This window comes from Rhinolophus hipposideros (assembly GCF_964194185.1).
Source record: "Rhinolophus hipposideros genome assembly, chromosome: 14".
NCBI lineage: Eukaryota > Metazoa > Chordata > Mammalia > Chiroptera > Rhinolophidae > Rhinolophus > Rhinolophus hipposideros.
In genome coordinates, this window is record NC_138060.1 from 53,948,011 (window position 1) to 53,964,417 (window position 16,407).

Genomic DNA, 16,407 nt, shown 5'->3' on the forward strand with positions numbered 1-16,407 from the left:
CCTGACAAACTCAAAGGAGTGAAAAGAGAAAAAAATTAACAGAGAGAAGAATCGCCAAGTAGTAAAGTCTGCCTCCATTCAATCAGGAGTTTTTCAGTCCACCAGATTACCTCGGGCCCCTAAAGTCAGTCTATTCATCGGTTACTGTGCTTAGTAATAAAATTAGTGTAACTGCTTATTTAGAGCTCTCTCAACACTATCAAATTGAGGGGTAGCTATCCATCAGCAAAGCCTCCTGCCCCTGAGATCTTGTTCTTTCATTCAGTGTTCCCATCTAACTAAAGTAGGTACAACAAGGTATCACCAGCTCTGTGCTGAAATCTGAGGCTGTGCCATCTGGGCCTCCGGCCTAACATCTGCTTTGCCTCAAAGCCTAGTCCAGGCCATTTTATACTTTATTTGATAGGATTCTTCTATAATTGAAAAAAATTTTAAAAATTAAAATAAATCTCAATAGAGCCATGACTGCTACCCTTTGAAGACACTGAACAGGTGAAGAAGCAGGAGGCATTTAAAAAGGATCTCCAGGAAACCTTTCTCCTAAGAAATGGCAGATTACGGGGAAATGGAATTATCTCCAATTCAACATCTAATCAGAACCCACCCTAGAGGTTAGGAGAATATTTGGCTCCATATAATAGAAAAATCCAAAATAGCAATGGTTTAAACATGACAGAAGCGTGTTCCTCTCTCAAGAAGGAGACCAGAAGTGGGTCATCAAGGTCTGGTATAACAGCCTCATGGATCACGGGGATCCCAGCTCCTATCTTTCTAGGCATGTGGCTTCCATCCTTAAAGTTGCCTCATGGTCCCAGATAGCTACCAGGGTACCAGCCATGTCCACATTCTTAAACCAACAGTAGAGGAGAAGGATAAAATGACACATGCCCCCTACCTTTCAATTTTCCCAGAAGTCACGTACAACAGTGGTCAGAAATTCATCATATAAATGTACCCACCCACAAAGGAGGCTCTGGAATGTATTATTAAAGAATAAGAGGAGAGTACAAGTACATGTTGGAGACAACTAACAGTTGCCATACCCACCATGTATAAAATACTCAGAATATAGCTGCCTTAAGCCGTAAGCATGTATCCTTCAAATCCTAAATCTGACTGGATACAGGGAAGACAAAACCTTTATTGAGGGTGACGGTGGGAATATCAGGTACACAGAGTTAATCATATTCATGTCTGTATAAAGCCCCCTCTTGTTTTGTTATTTTTTTCTGCTTTATCCATCCCCATCCCCTCTCTCTTAGAGACACCAACATAATGAATTGAATATACATCCTTAGAAATGCATGTACCTAGTACTACTTTGTGTGTTTCACTTAAATGGTATTGAGCCTAAGAGCTCATTCTGTGTTTTACTTTTTAAGGCTGTATTCATGGTGCTGTGTTTACATCCAGTTCATTGTTTCCAGCTGTAGCACTAATATTCTACATTGTTTCCACTGCATTTTACTTCTCCAGCCCCTCTTTAGGAGACTCTAGCTGCCTCCTGCTGCAATGAATACCCTCTCCTATGTCACCTTATGGACCTGCGTTAGAATCTCTCTTGGTATATGGTACATATATTACATCTGAAGGTGGTGACAGTTTCATTTTGATTGAATGTGTTTGATAACCATACAAACACATCTCTTCATTTTCTGATTAGCCATCTGGGTTTCCTCTTCTGGATTGATTTCACCTCCTGAAGTACCCTCTCCACTTGAGTTCCAGAATAACACACACTGCCACCTCTCTGGCCACCTCTCAACCCCCTTTGCTGGTTCCTGCTCTTTTTCCCAGCCTCTCAATGTCAGAAGAGCCCAAGCTCTGGCCTTGGAACTCCTTTCCACATGTACTCCTTGGGGATCCCATCCAGACTTCTGGCTTTAAATGTCACCACAGGACCCAACCGTGTGTCTCCAGCCTGGACCTCTCCTCTAAATTCTAGAGTCACGTAGTCTACCACCACTCAGCTAGACCACAGGCCTCTCAAAGTTAGTCAGCATGTTCAGAAATGAAATGCTGCCATCCCATTCAGAAAATGTCAGCTTTCTTGTTCCACTTGCTCCGGCCAAAAGCCTTGTGGTCATCCTTGGCTCATCTCTCTCCCACCCTACATCTAATCCATAAGATGTCCCTGCCAAGTTTACTTTAAAAGTAGATACGGAATCTGACCATGTCTCACCAGCTGGCAGGGTTTGTGTTGCTTCTTTGCTCAAGCCTGCCAATGGCTCCCATCTCACTCACAGTAAAAGCTCCACCCTCCGTGGCCATAGATGATCTACCTCCCACCCACTATCTTGCCTTGTTCACAGCTTTACTCAGAAGACTTAGAAAAGCACGTACGCGTAGAGGTGCTCAATAAATATTTGTTGAATAAATGAATTTAGTTTTTCTAACTTCTTAAAATGAGTGCTCAACTCAGCAATTTTCAGTCTTTTTTTTTTCTATAATGTATATTTAAGGTTATACAGTTTCCCTAAATCTGTGCCCCACAAATAAATGCAGATATGCTTATTTTTATTATTATTCCATTCTGAATATTTTCTATTTTCTCATGATTTCTTCTGTGCCTCATGAGTTATTTAGAAGTACGAGTATGTTTCTTACCATGTTTCCCCGAAAATAAGACCTAGCCAATCAGCTCAAATGCGTCTTTTGGAGCAAAAATTAATATAAAACCTGGTATTATATTGTATTATATTATATTATATTATATTATACTATACCCGACCTTATAGTAAAAAAATTAATTTTTGCTCCAAAAGATGCAATAGAGCTGATTATCCAGCTAGGTCTTATTTTCGGGGAAACATGGTAATTTCCAAACATGGGGGTTTTTTTCCCTCTAGTTTGCTAGTAATTTTTTATTTGATTGCATTGAGGTCAGAAACAGTAATTTGTATTACACTCATCATTTGGAATTCGATAAGACTTCCTTTATAGCCCAATGCACTATTTTTATTTTTGTTCCATGCATGCTTAGGAAGAACGTAGCCCGTTGCAATGTAGGTAGGCTGCATTGTTCTATTGATTTCTGTGACATCCAACTTATAAGTCATGTTGGTCCAGTCTTCTAAATCCTGACTTGTCTGCTTGATCTATCAATTGCTGAGAGAGGTGTCTTGAAATCTCCCACCTACAATTTGAAGAGAGGGTAGGTGGGAAATGCTGGGACATGAGCAGTGAAGGCAGCATGTGTGCTGACCCCAGGCTCTCAGCTTCCCATGAGAATGCTGTTTGTGCAAGAGTGTGGCTAGAAGCATCATGGATCATGCTCTAGGAAAGGAAACCCACCTGGCTTTTATGGGGCTAGCAAAAGAGCCTCCTTACAAGTGGGAGTCGAGGGGATACACGCTGAGCTGGGGTGACAAATGTTCAGGGAAGTTGCATATCCGTGATGGTAATACCTGTTGCTAGTATCTGGGGAAGTACGGCTATGAAGTAGCCTTATCCTGGGACTAGGGGGGGCCCCTTTAACTCATTGCCAGGGCAACTTTGAGAAGCTTCCAGGATCATTCAGACGCAATCCTGTTTCTCTCTCCACGTCCATTATGGCTGCAGATGTTTCTTTGTCTCCTTTCAGTTCTGTCCTCTTCTGCCTTTTATTTATTTATTTAGGCCTGAGGTTATTTTATTAAGTACCTGAAAGTTTAGAATTATCTCTTCCAGATGAAATTAAACATTCTATCATCATGCAGTGACCTTCTTTATCTCTGCTAACACTTTCTTGTCTTAAAGTCCATTTTGGTTAGTATTGGCACAACATATATCCTTTCATTCTTTTACTTAAAGCCTTTCTATATCCTTATATTTTGGATGTGTCCCTTGTAAACAGCATAAAGCTCGTTTTCAAAATCCATTCTAGCAATGTTCTCTTTCCATTTTATTGAAACCTTTAGTTTATACTTACTGGTTTAATGAAATAATTGGATTTATTTCCATCATCTTATTTTGTCAGGGTTTTTATTGTCTATCTTTTTGTGTTTCTTTTTCTCTCCTTTCATTTCTATATTTTCACATTCCATTCTTCCCCTCCATTAGTCCTTCTTCTTGTATTCTTTAAGTGGATGCCCAGATACCTTAAGACTTGAAGACTTACCATAGTTTGCTTGTTTAACATACCACAGGCTAAAGTTAATTACTATCTCTTCATGTATTTTAATTTTATACTTTAGCCTCGTAAGTCGTTGATCTTAAGGTTTTCTGCAGTAAATGTTTGTCTTGATTTGCCCATGTATTTGCCATTTTCTCTGCTCTTCATTGTTTCTGGTGTTTCGATCTTTCCTCCTGGGGTCAGTTTCTTTGTGCCTACTGCATCCTTTAGAATTTTCTTTAGTGACAGTCTGCTGATGGCCAGTGACTCTGTTTTGTTTTATTTGAAGCTGTCTTTAATCTGCCCATATGCTTAACTGTTTGCTGGTATAGAATTCTAGACCCACAGTTATTTTCTCTCAGTGGATGAATATGTCATTTCATGTTCTTCCGGTTCCTGTCGTTACAGTTAAGAAGTCAACAGTCCGTCCATTCATCACTCCTTCAAAAGGGCTCTGTTTTTTTCTCTCAGGCTTCTTTTGAGATTTTCTCTGTTTTTGTGCCCTGAAGTTTCACTCTGATGTGTTTGTTAGGTGGGATTTCTTTTATTTATTCTGTTTGGAGATTTGCTGGGCTTCTGTGGTGAGCCGTCTTCCATCCGTTCTTTCCATCTTTTTAAATATTATCCATCCTCTATTCTCGCTTCTCATTTTACAATTCTAAGCGTTAAACCATCTCACTTTATCCTTCCTGCCTCTTTATCTACTTTTCCTATTTTCATCTCATTGTCTCTCTCTCTACAGCATTCGAGCCTATTTTTCTGCATCGGCTATCTTTTCTGCTGTGCCACATCTGCTTTTAGAATTATTTACCGAGATTTTAGTTTCAATTATATTCTTATATCTAAAAGTTTTATTTGGTTCTCCTTCAAATAGGATTGGTAGCTCCTTGTATTTTCTTATTCACTGCATTGTAATTTCATGTTTCCTTTATTTCTTTAAACATGATAATCCTAGTTAGTTTCTATTTTGTGTCTGAAAAGTACCATAAAATTTTTATTGCTCTATTTCTGCTTTCTGGGTTTTTGTCCCTGAGGATTCTCACTCATGGTGCCTTGTTTCCTTGTGTAAATAGTGGTTTTTTTGTTGCTCAGTTGATTGGGTTTTGTCGGTCTGTATGGTGTTTTTTTATACTGTTAGTTGCTTATTTTTCTTGGAAAATTATTTGTGATAATTCATTGATGTCACATCCCATGTGACGAGGGTTGTGGGGAACAAGGACGGTGGCACAGGGTTAAGAAAAGACAGTAGCCATGAATAGAGTGAAGCAGCCTCAAGGACTGAGAGCGCCGGAATAGTGCCAACGCAGTAGCTTTTATTAGTTAGGTGGGGAAGTAAAGGAGATGAAATTTGTCAATCTCAAGATCTGTGAATTCCATACATCATAATAGGAAACCGATTCAAGCCAATCACCCTTGCCAGCTGAACCGCAAGTCTCTGGATGTGTGTACTTTCCCGAAGGACAAAACCTTTATGCATATGAATAGATGGAGAGCACCTCATTGAATCTCTTCCCTTGCAGGTTGTGGGAAGGAATGCAGCCACAGAGGCAGAGGCTTTCCTTAGATGGAGGAATGTGGGGGGCTGTGCCCACTTCTATGAACCCCGTGGGGTTTGATTGTGCTTGGCTTGTGTTGTCCCCCCCCCCCCCCGCCCCCGTGGGGAATCTTACTCGTCATTGGCTGACCAGCCATCTATCTGGGGCCAAACAAGGAGACATAAGGTGCAAGCACAAAGGTGAAGCAATGTCCCTGAAGGGATACATCTCACAGACTCTCCTTTCTTTAGGGGCAGGTACGAGGAGACAGACGGGTAGGCTGCTATGTGGCAACACATTGAGGCCTAGGATGAAAATGTGTTCCTATAGAGAGTATTTGCTTTTGTGTCTGCCAGATGACAGTCTGAGACTATACCTTAAGATTTTATGGACCGCCCATGTAATATGAATTTGAACAACAAATCCATATTAAGGTCAACTTCTGGTTGTTACTTATTAGGGGTGATGTTTCCAGCACCATCCTGCTCATTCTGTTCTCCTCAGCATCGAGGCAACTTTCCTAGAAGTCCTTTGGTCCTCAAGAGTACTTGGAGGAATGGTATTTCTATTTTTGGTGAACTCTTACATTGAGGTTGCAACCCTTTGAACTCCCACCATATGGGCCCCTGAAACCTGCAAGGCCATGAAAACCAAATCTCAACTTTATTAAGTTAACACCTGCTCAGGACACAAGTGACTGTAGACCTCCACTTACCTCCCTGCATTTCTACCTCCACTCAGCTTTTGGCATGATCATTTCATACCTTTGCCATCTCTTCAATTATTTTAAGAAAATCTTATTTAAAATATTTTGTTCTTCATTTTTAATATTGTTTATTGTTGTGAGGATTGGTCTACTTTTATTCATAGATTAGAAATCTAGGTATCTCTTTTCTAGGTATCTAATTTCCTGGTCAGTGTGTGTGTGATTGTTACAAAAATTTTCAAGCACACAGAAAAGTTAAAAGAGTTTTATAGCAAATACCTGTCTCCTCACCATCTAGTGACAATTTCCTGTATTTGGTTCATCACACATATATCCATTCCTGTGACTTATTTTTATGTATTTCAAAGTAAGTTGCAGAAATTGGGACATTTTCCCTGAATGTCAATTGTTTTTGTATGCTTGTATGACTTGTTAATTCAATTATAGTTTCATTTCTATAAGTTCTATTTGATTCCACTTGGGAATTTATTATAGTTTCTCATCCTTACACATATGTTTAAGCTTTTATATTTTTAAGTACATTAAACTAATTATTTTATGATGTGTATGTTATTTCCAATAGCTGATGTTGTCTGCTTCTTAGTCATGGTGCCTTATTTCCTTTCTGTTTTGCAATGTTTTTTTCTGACAACTGCTCATTTTCCTTAGAACTTATCTGTGGGAATTTGAAGTAGTTTTCTCCGGGGAAGATTTTCATTTGCTTCTACAAAGTGGCTGAGAGAATTAATAATCTGGGACTGCTTTAAAATAAATTCTTGCCTTGAGGTTTTTCAGACCACCCAGGGAGTGTGTAGTCAGCCTGCAAACTGATGTGAGAGCAGGCTTATGGTTAAGAATTCTCAGGGGAGATATACTTTTTCTCCTTTATTCAACACCAGGGTTCTGGTTTGGCAAGGTCCTTGATGGACCTTGGGAGTGGGGCGGCAGAGAGTTTAACTCTCACTCACTCTTATACTGACAGTAGAGCCCTGTGGGGTCCCAGTCTTATGAAATGGAGAGACCTCTTTCAGGCTTCCCTCCTTGACTGATTCCAAGACTATGTCTCCAGGGCTCCCTTCCCTCTGATGCTATAAACACGCATGCCCAAGGTTGCCCCGTTTGACAAATGTCTTCAAGGCACAGTCAGCTTCTGCTTACCACCCCCACCTGGGTTCCCACCTGAACTCAGTGCTTGTCCTAAATGTGTCTTATTTCCTTGTACAATGATTCAATTTAATAGCAATTCAATTTAATAAGTTAATTTCTTGCACATAATTTAAGAAGAACAAATGTAATGTTTTATCTTGTACTTTTAGATGATCTCAGCAGGAAAGTCAGTCATACTATCAGAAGTAGAAGTCTGTATTTTTCTGTATATTTGAAATAGGTCATAATTTTAAATAACAATAAAAAGAAAAATCTAATAATTTCTTCTAGTCTCAAGCAATGATCACGTGCTCTATTAAGAATTTACTCAAACTCTGACATACGTGAAAACTAATTATACTAGATCCTGAAAGCAAAAACTACACAACATTTACACAAGTTATTTACTTTCTCTGGGTTTTTCATTTAAGTTCATCTAACTTTAAGTTGAAGGTTTTATTAATGATACTGCTGATGATGTAGCTATTGGCAGTAACTCTATGTAATAAAACTTATTTTATACTCTACATGTGATTGTGTGTTGACACTTGTATAAAAGTGAACTGATGGAAATAAATGTATAAGTTAGAGTCCTACTTGTCAGTGTTTAATATCAGCAGCAATAATTATTAGGATTGATTTTTATGGTGCTTATGTAGCCGTAGCAAATGTTGTAAACCCAGACTTACTGGAAATGTGTAAGAAGGTGGGGATCGGAGAAGATACATAACTTCAAACAAATATATGGTCTTTCTCTAAATCAAGCTGAGAAAATACACCCTAATGGAAGCCAAATCGTTCCTTGAAGCCTCTTGAGACAATAAAACAATGTTTATACAGGACCATGAGGATTGCGTTTGTTCTGAAACTCTGAGAACGAGGCTCTATGTGTCTTAGGAGACCAGTGCCCTATGATGGGATTTTGCTTCTATGCGTAATTGTTCTCCAACCAGTGGACTGAGGATCTGATCTATGAGAGAGTGTGCAAGGTCAGGCAAAGGTGATTTGCATGGTTGTGTTTTCATCCTCAGATCTTCTGTCTGTCCTTCTGTAGTTCCTGCTAGGTTAGCTCCTTAGTGTGGGGGCTTGAAACATCGGAGCAACATATATTGCATAACGCAACTATAGTGATTGGTATAGCTTCCTAAGGGGACCCTCTATTCCCAGAACAGGAGGTAGTGCTAAGGCACTATACGTTAATCATTAAAATATTTAGTAATTCTTTCCACAACAAAAATACAGACTATGTACCAAGCTCTTCTGAGAAATGTTGGCCATCCATGAACTCACTGTGTAACGCTTTCCAATTTATTTGTAATATCAAACATCTATCATGTTCTCATGCCGTGTCCAAACCCATTGACAAATGACGTCTGAGGTATAATATATAAGGCTGTGGTTAAGAGGACACACTCTTGATTTAGGCAGATCATGGAGTAAGCAACAGGAGAGAAGTACCAGGGCCACACCCACAGAGCCTGTAGGGACCGGGAAGGAGCCCTGGTCATTGGAGAGACAATCCCCACCACCACCATGACCCCTCCATGTCCCAGAACCTTGTCCGAGGGCCATTAGAAAGAAAATGGGCTCACCTAGGGCTCCCAGGCCATAGACACGAATAATGCAGCTGTATATAGTCATGATCACGCCCCAGCAAGGGATTCAGAAATGTTTGGTTGGATGATTCTGGCTGGAGTGTAGACACTTGAGTGTTGTGTGATTATGGCTTCTCTATGCTTTCCTAATAGCAAAGGCTGGCACATATCAGTTACATCTAGAATCTGAATCTTGGAGTTGCCACCCACTCTAGAGATGGTGCACTTTGAGAATTTTTTCTGTCATATCCCTGAGATTGCATTCTACTAGGCTCTGCTCGAACATTGTCACTGATGGAGCGTTTACCGAGCTTGCCTACCCCACTGGTCAGCGCGATCTGAACTTTGAAGCTTCCTCTGTCTCTCCAACCTTCCCAGCCATCTGTCCCAAGTGGCCCTTCATTTTTTCCTTTCCTTTTATTGTGGTAAAATGCACATATCATAATTTACCATCTTAACCACGTTTAAATGTACAGTTCCATGGTATTAAATACATTCACACTATTATACAACAGTCGCCGCCATTCATCCCCATAATTCTTTTCATCTTGCAAAACTGAACCTCTGTACACATTAAACAATAACTCCCCATTCTCTCCTCCCTCAGCGCCTGGCAACCACCTTTCTACTTTGTATCTCTATGACTTTTTTATTCTAGGTACCGCATGTAAGTGGAATCATGCAGTATGTGTGTTTTCATGACTGTCTTTCGTCATGTACCATAATGTCCTAAAAGTTCATCCATGTTGTAGCATACTGCAGAATTTATTTCCTTTTTAAGGCTTAATAATATTCCATTGTCTGTGTATACCACATTTTGCTTATTCGTCCATCAGTCAATGAACACTTGAGTTGTTTTCACACTTGGCTATTGTATAATTGAATATTGTATATTGAATAATGCTGCTATGAACGTGCATGGGCATGTATCCCTTCAAGACCCTGCTTTCAGTTCTTTTGGACGTACACTTAGAATTGGAATTGCTGGATCAGATGGGAGTTCTATTTTTAAATTTTTGAGGAACCGCCATACTGTTTTCCACAGAGGGTTGTGAAGATTTTCTCCTATTTTTTTCCTAAAAGTTTTATACTTTTGCCTTTTATATTTAAATCTATGGTCCATTTTGAGTTAATTTTGTGTAAGGTGTGGGCTTTAAATTTGGGGGTTTTTTGTGGTTGTTTTGTTTTGTTTTTGTTTGCTTGTTAAATAGACTTTATTTTCAGAGCAGTTTGAGGTTCATAGCGTAATTGAGCGGAAAGTGCAGTGAGTTTCCATGTACCCCTGCCCCCATACCACTCAGGTTCCCCCACTTTCAACATCCTGCCTCACAGCTGTACATTCATTACAATCCATGTACCCACACTGACACATCACCACCCAAATCCCAGAGTTTACATTAGGGTTCACTCTTGGTATTGGTGTTGTACATTCCGTGAGTGTTAACAGAGATATAGCCACATGTATCCGTTATTATAGTATTATGCACGATAGTCTCCCTGCCCTAAAAATCCTCTGGGCTCTGCCTGTTCATCCTTCCTTCCCTTCTAACCCCTGGTAACCACTGATCTTTTTATTTTTCTCCGTAGTGTTGCCTTTTCCAGAATGTCATAGAGTTGGAATCACATAGTACACAATCCTTTCAGATTGGTTTAGTTCGCTTAATAAATTAACACGAGTTTTTCCAGGTCTTTTCTTAGCTTCGTAGCTCATTTCTTTTTAGCACTGAATAATTTTCCATTGTGTAGATGTACCACAGTTTATGTATCCATTCATCTACTGAAAGACTTCTCCGTGAGTTCCCAGTTTTATCGATTATGGATAAAGCTGCTAAAACATCCATGCACAGGTTTTGTGTAGCTATAAGTCTTCAGTTCATTTGAGGAAATACCAAGGAGCACACGGCTGAATCGTATGGTAAGGGTATATTTAGTTTTGTAAGACACCACGAAACTCTCTTCCAAAAGGGCTGCACCATTTGGCATTCCTACCAGCAATGAATGAGAGTTCCTATTGTTCTGTACCCTTGCCAGCATTTGGTGTGGTCAGTGGTTTGGATTTTCAATTGTCTAATAGGTGTGTAGTGGTATCTCTTTATTGTTTTAATCAGGATTCATCATGTGGCCTATGACATTCCAACTGCTCTAGCACTTCAACTATTTTTAGTATAAAAAGCAAAGCATTCTTGATGCAGCTGAAGCGCCTCTGTCCCCAATCCCTAGTCCTGTTCTCCTCTGAGGGAACCACCACCTTGAATTCAGAGTGGCATCTTTCCAGTCCTTTTTTTGTATTTTCACAGACATAGATATGAATCTTCGAAAAACCTAGAGTGTTATTTTGTATTTTGTGATTTACATCAATGCTGTCCTATAGTAGGCCTCATTCTTACTTGCTGGTTTTACGAAACATTTTCATCTTGCTTCACTGGTGGCCTATATAAAATTAGTTCATTCCCTTTTAAAACTATTATGTAGCAGTTCATGATATGATTTTATCATATTTAATTTATCCATTCCGTTCTTAGTGGACATATAAGTAATTTCTAATCCCCACGATATAGTTATGCAATTGATTTTTGGAAACTACATCATGACTAACATTTATACTTTGAAAAGGAGATTGGTTATGATTTTTAGCCACCCTGCACATGGTAATAACTCTTGTATACTCTGGAAACGTCTCATCTTATAATGGTACCTCTCCAAATGAGACACTGTTTTCAGGGTCCTTTGCAGCTGTAGAACCAGACACTGTTGGTAAAACACAGCTGCACAAGACTTTGATTTGGAAGTGAGTGACAGAGAAGGAGGGGCTGAGGTGGGAAAATGTGAGCCTTCAGAGACAGCAGTGGCAGAGGCACTCGGAGTGGTGCCACATGCCAGGCATCAGTAGTGTGTCACAGGGTTCGTGCCCTGGGGCACGTACAAAACCCCCTAGAGCTCTCCAGCAGTGTAATCAGGGTCCCATTCCTGGCTGTGGAACAGTCGAGACTCATTCTCTAGGCTCCACATTTATTTTGTGCTTAAACTAGCCAAAGTGTGTTCTGGTGGGTTGCAACTGAGAATCCCATCTGATGTAAATAATCGTATCCGAAGTGACTGCAAACAACAGACTCTTAATGAGGTGGGATCTGGACTAGTTATCCCATCTGGTGAACCCTAAAGGCAGTGAGGACCCATGAGGCATTAGAGGGTGAGGCTCCAGCAGCCAAAGCAGGTTCTCGAAACACAGGTCCCCTGGAATGAAAGCACAACTTGGAGCGGGATTACAACGCTAGGGAAGGCATGAGGAGCTGAAGGAGTGTAGGGTAAGCTGGTTATTTCAAACCACCCTGGGCAACTTTATGAAAAAGAACAAGCAGCTCAAATTCTAAATTCTTGGTTCAAGGCAAGGTCAGGGAACAAGGGAGTTTCTATGATGAGGCTAAAAGAATCTTTCATCTCCTGCAGCCACAAAACTGAGGTTGCCAAAAATGAGACTCGCAATCCTGTGGATTGTCAAATTGTAAAATCCATTAAATTCCCAGATTACCAGATCTTTTTATGTGACCTGCAGGGCATTGATCAAGCATGGATGAGGAAATGAGTGGGACCCAAGAATTGCAATGGGGACACATGGGAGGATGCCATGAGTCTCATTGGCTTCTGTCTAATGAGGCTGTGCCTGCCCCCATTGAAGACCCAGAAATCACAATGTAATGATCACCTTGAGGGCGGAGCCTGTTCTCTACATGCCCCACTCCCCTCACTCTTTCAATGCCTTCAGACCTACAGGAAAAGTCCGACATACTAGGGGGCCAATCCCATGGTCAAACCATAGAAGAGAAGGCTCACACACATTAACCATTAGGAAAAGCCACGTGGTAAGGAAAGGCCAGTGCCCCACTTGGCTGTGTGGTGGGCACTGAGGTGAGCCCAGCCATCTGGAGCAAGCAGGAAGGCTCTGGGAGATGCTGCTTGGTCAGGAAATTCGTGCTGACGAGCACCTACCATGTTGGGATGTAAGTGAGGGAGATAGATACAACTTGAGTTAAGTTTGGGGATGAGTTAATGAGATAGACAGAGAAAGCTAAGGAAAAGAAAAAAAGACAATTATTAATTTCAGGGAAAATCAAAGTTGAACAGAAAAGGGAAACAGCTGCCTCTGGCCTTAAGCCTCTGCCTCCAACTTCCATGGTTACTGAAGAAATTACTGATAGTCACACCTCTCACTGTAAAACATCCTGTATCAGCCCATAGTTTCTTGTGAATTTGAGTGTGGAAGTGTATCTACCCAGAGAGGGCTCAGGGCGATCCATGGTAACACCCCACCCCTCAGCAAACAAGGCTGTGTAACTAGGGTCACTAATGATAATCATATATATAATCATACAAATAATCATCCAAACTAAGGGTGTTATGAGGGCATGAAATGGAAGGGTTTGCCTATTCTGAGAGATCAGGGAAGGTTTCCCTAAGGAAGAGATGATTGAGAAGAAGAAATAACTAGGTGAAAAAGGAGGGGAAAGCATTCCAGGCAGAGGGAACAGCATGTGCAAAGACCTCGTGGCAGGCAGAGAGCCTAGATTATTCAAGAAACTGAGAAAAGCCCGGCAACCAGAGTACAGGAGCCAAGAGGCATGGGTGTGAGGTGAGGCATGAGAGGCAGTGCAAGGAAGTCTGGTAGCGGGTGGCCCGCGGGACGGTAGCCCTATGACTACTGAAACGATAGAGGGGAAGGCCCAAGGTGAAGGCAGCGCCTCGCCGTCGAGTCTGAATTACTTGGGAAGGAATCAGGTCATCTGGCTAGCGGCTGTCCCCTGGTGGTCAAGATATGTCAGGGCAGCCTTCCTAACAGCTGCTTAGAGTATGGGGCTATTTGGGGGATTTGTGAGAACAGAACATTTAACTTCCTAAGACGTCAGTGAAGTAGTGCTGAGGGAAAACCATAATCAAGAGATTAAGTTATGCAATTATTGGGAATAATGGGGAAAGAAAAGAAAGCAAGCATCCTTCAAAAGAACAAAAAAGAAATATTTCAACCATAAACTTACTAAAGCACTGTTGTAGCTGGGCATTCTTTTCAAGTTGCAGCACTATAGAGAAATTGAGAATTATGATGAAGCAAAGAACATGGTCCTTACTGAAATGGGGTCATCCTCTAGGCACCCCTTTGTACACTCGCTCCCTCAAAAACCAAATATATCATTGCCAAGAAGATTCTCGCTTAATCCCCTTGTAACAATGGGTGAAATGCCACTAAATCAATAAGCATCTCTTGGCAACATTTTCTCTACAATACCATTGCAATTGCTAGAAAAATCTTAATTTTAAAAACGTCTTATGAAGGCAACAGAGGTGTACTTTGATTCTAAGTTGTTTATATTCTTCTTGTCACATTTAATACAGACTCTTTTCCATGTCTATGCTCATGAATTGTATATGAATGCTTAACTTTATGCTCTGAGTCCATGAGTTGAAAACATTTTTTATTGTACATAAGTATCTCTACTCTCTCAGGTGATTTATACTAAAAATTTTGAAAATTAATATTCCTCTATTTTGAATATATGACCTTGAGCTGTGGCATACTGAATTAAAACACTAGTATTTTGCCTACCGGAAATGTTAACATTTGTTATTACACAGATATCTGTAAGGTGGCTTGTCATTTAAGAATTTCTTTTAAAGGAAGCTAATAACTCCAAAGAAATAGTGGCAATTCCAGAAAAAATTAACTATAAACCAAAAAAGGACAAAAGAAATGTTATTGAGATGTACATACATCCAAAATATTATCTGTCACGGTGTTAGTTCTAATTATTCTTTGGGCTCCCCAATTTAAAATATTTTGGTAAATGCTATGACAAGTATAGAGTCATCTGTTTAATTTATTTGAGGAACAGCACTCAGCTTAATACAGTTTCTTTTTTAAAATTCATTTCACATTGATCATATGCATTGTGTCAAACCCTATATAATATATAAGATCTGCATTATTCTCTGAAGATTTCTTGAATTTGTATTTTAATAATTTAGATCTTGCTTTCTATCTTTCCAGAATTACAGTTACTCAAAAAATTCTTTCTTTGCTAAATTCCTAGTTTCACTAGCTGGAATATTTCACTTTTTTTTTTTTTTTTTTTTTTTTTTATCACGAAGCCTCTGTGTCGTGGATATCACCATTCCATCTTGGAATTTGCTGTACTTCTCCACTGGGTGAAGTGGTTTATTGACTGTCAATTTGTAAAGTGCCCTCTGGGATTATCTACATGCAAAAGTAAGAGTGGAAACATATTTCATTGCCTTTTCTGTCCAAATAGAATTACCATGCACCATATATCATCTTCTAGCAAGAGTGGATGAAATTCCAGTGAGTGACCTAGAGTCTCTATCACATAGTTGTCTATACAGAGAATCTTGGCTGGATCGTTATGGTCTCCAGGGTCCAATGGCTTCCTCTACTGTCTCTTTAGTTTAATAGCTCTTTTTATACATATGTGTGTCGGTTTATATCTATACATTACATATGCATATTAAGTATTTGGCTTAAAATCTACTCCTCACAGTCATACAGAGAGAGGCAGAGAGACAGAGAGAGAAATTTTCTTCCCACCTTGTCCCTCTTTGCCCAGTTTCTTCACCATACTTCCTCTGACCCCAATTAACCACTGTTATTTTTTTCCTGAGTCCATTCAGTTTTCTTTATGTACTTACAAACAAATATAAATATGGATCTTTGCTTTTTTTTCCTTTTATATACAAAAGGTAGCCTGCTATATACACTGTTCTGCAATTATGTTTGTCCTTCTCAGTTTATATACGGCATCCTTACTCTTTTTATTACTGTTTAGTATTCCATTGTTCCAAAGCATGAGAAACATTAATTTATTTAATCAGTCCCCTTTTGAAGGAAATTTAATTTCTCTCCAATCTTTTATTATTTCAGTAAAGAACGCTGTATACTGTCATTTTGCCTGTGTGTAAATACACTTTAGGACAAACTTTTAGAAGTAAAACTGATTTCTGCATTTATAATTTTGACCAAATCACCCTCTGTAAGGGTTGTACCAGCTTAATGCCATTCATGAAGTGCCGGTTGTACTTGATGTGTTTTCAGTGGTTTTCTGAAGAGAGAACACATTTTGATTATTTCTTCTTCCCTATCTATACACATTCATTCATTGAACAAATATCTACCAAGTGCCAACAATGCCCTAAGCCCCCTTCTTAGGTGCTAGAGATATAGCAATGAACAAAACAGGCAAAAAATTCCATTTTGTAATATTTTATTGTAAGACAGAGAAATGGATGACTAAGGGTGGATACGGTATGTAACTTTCCTGATCAGTTAAA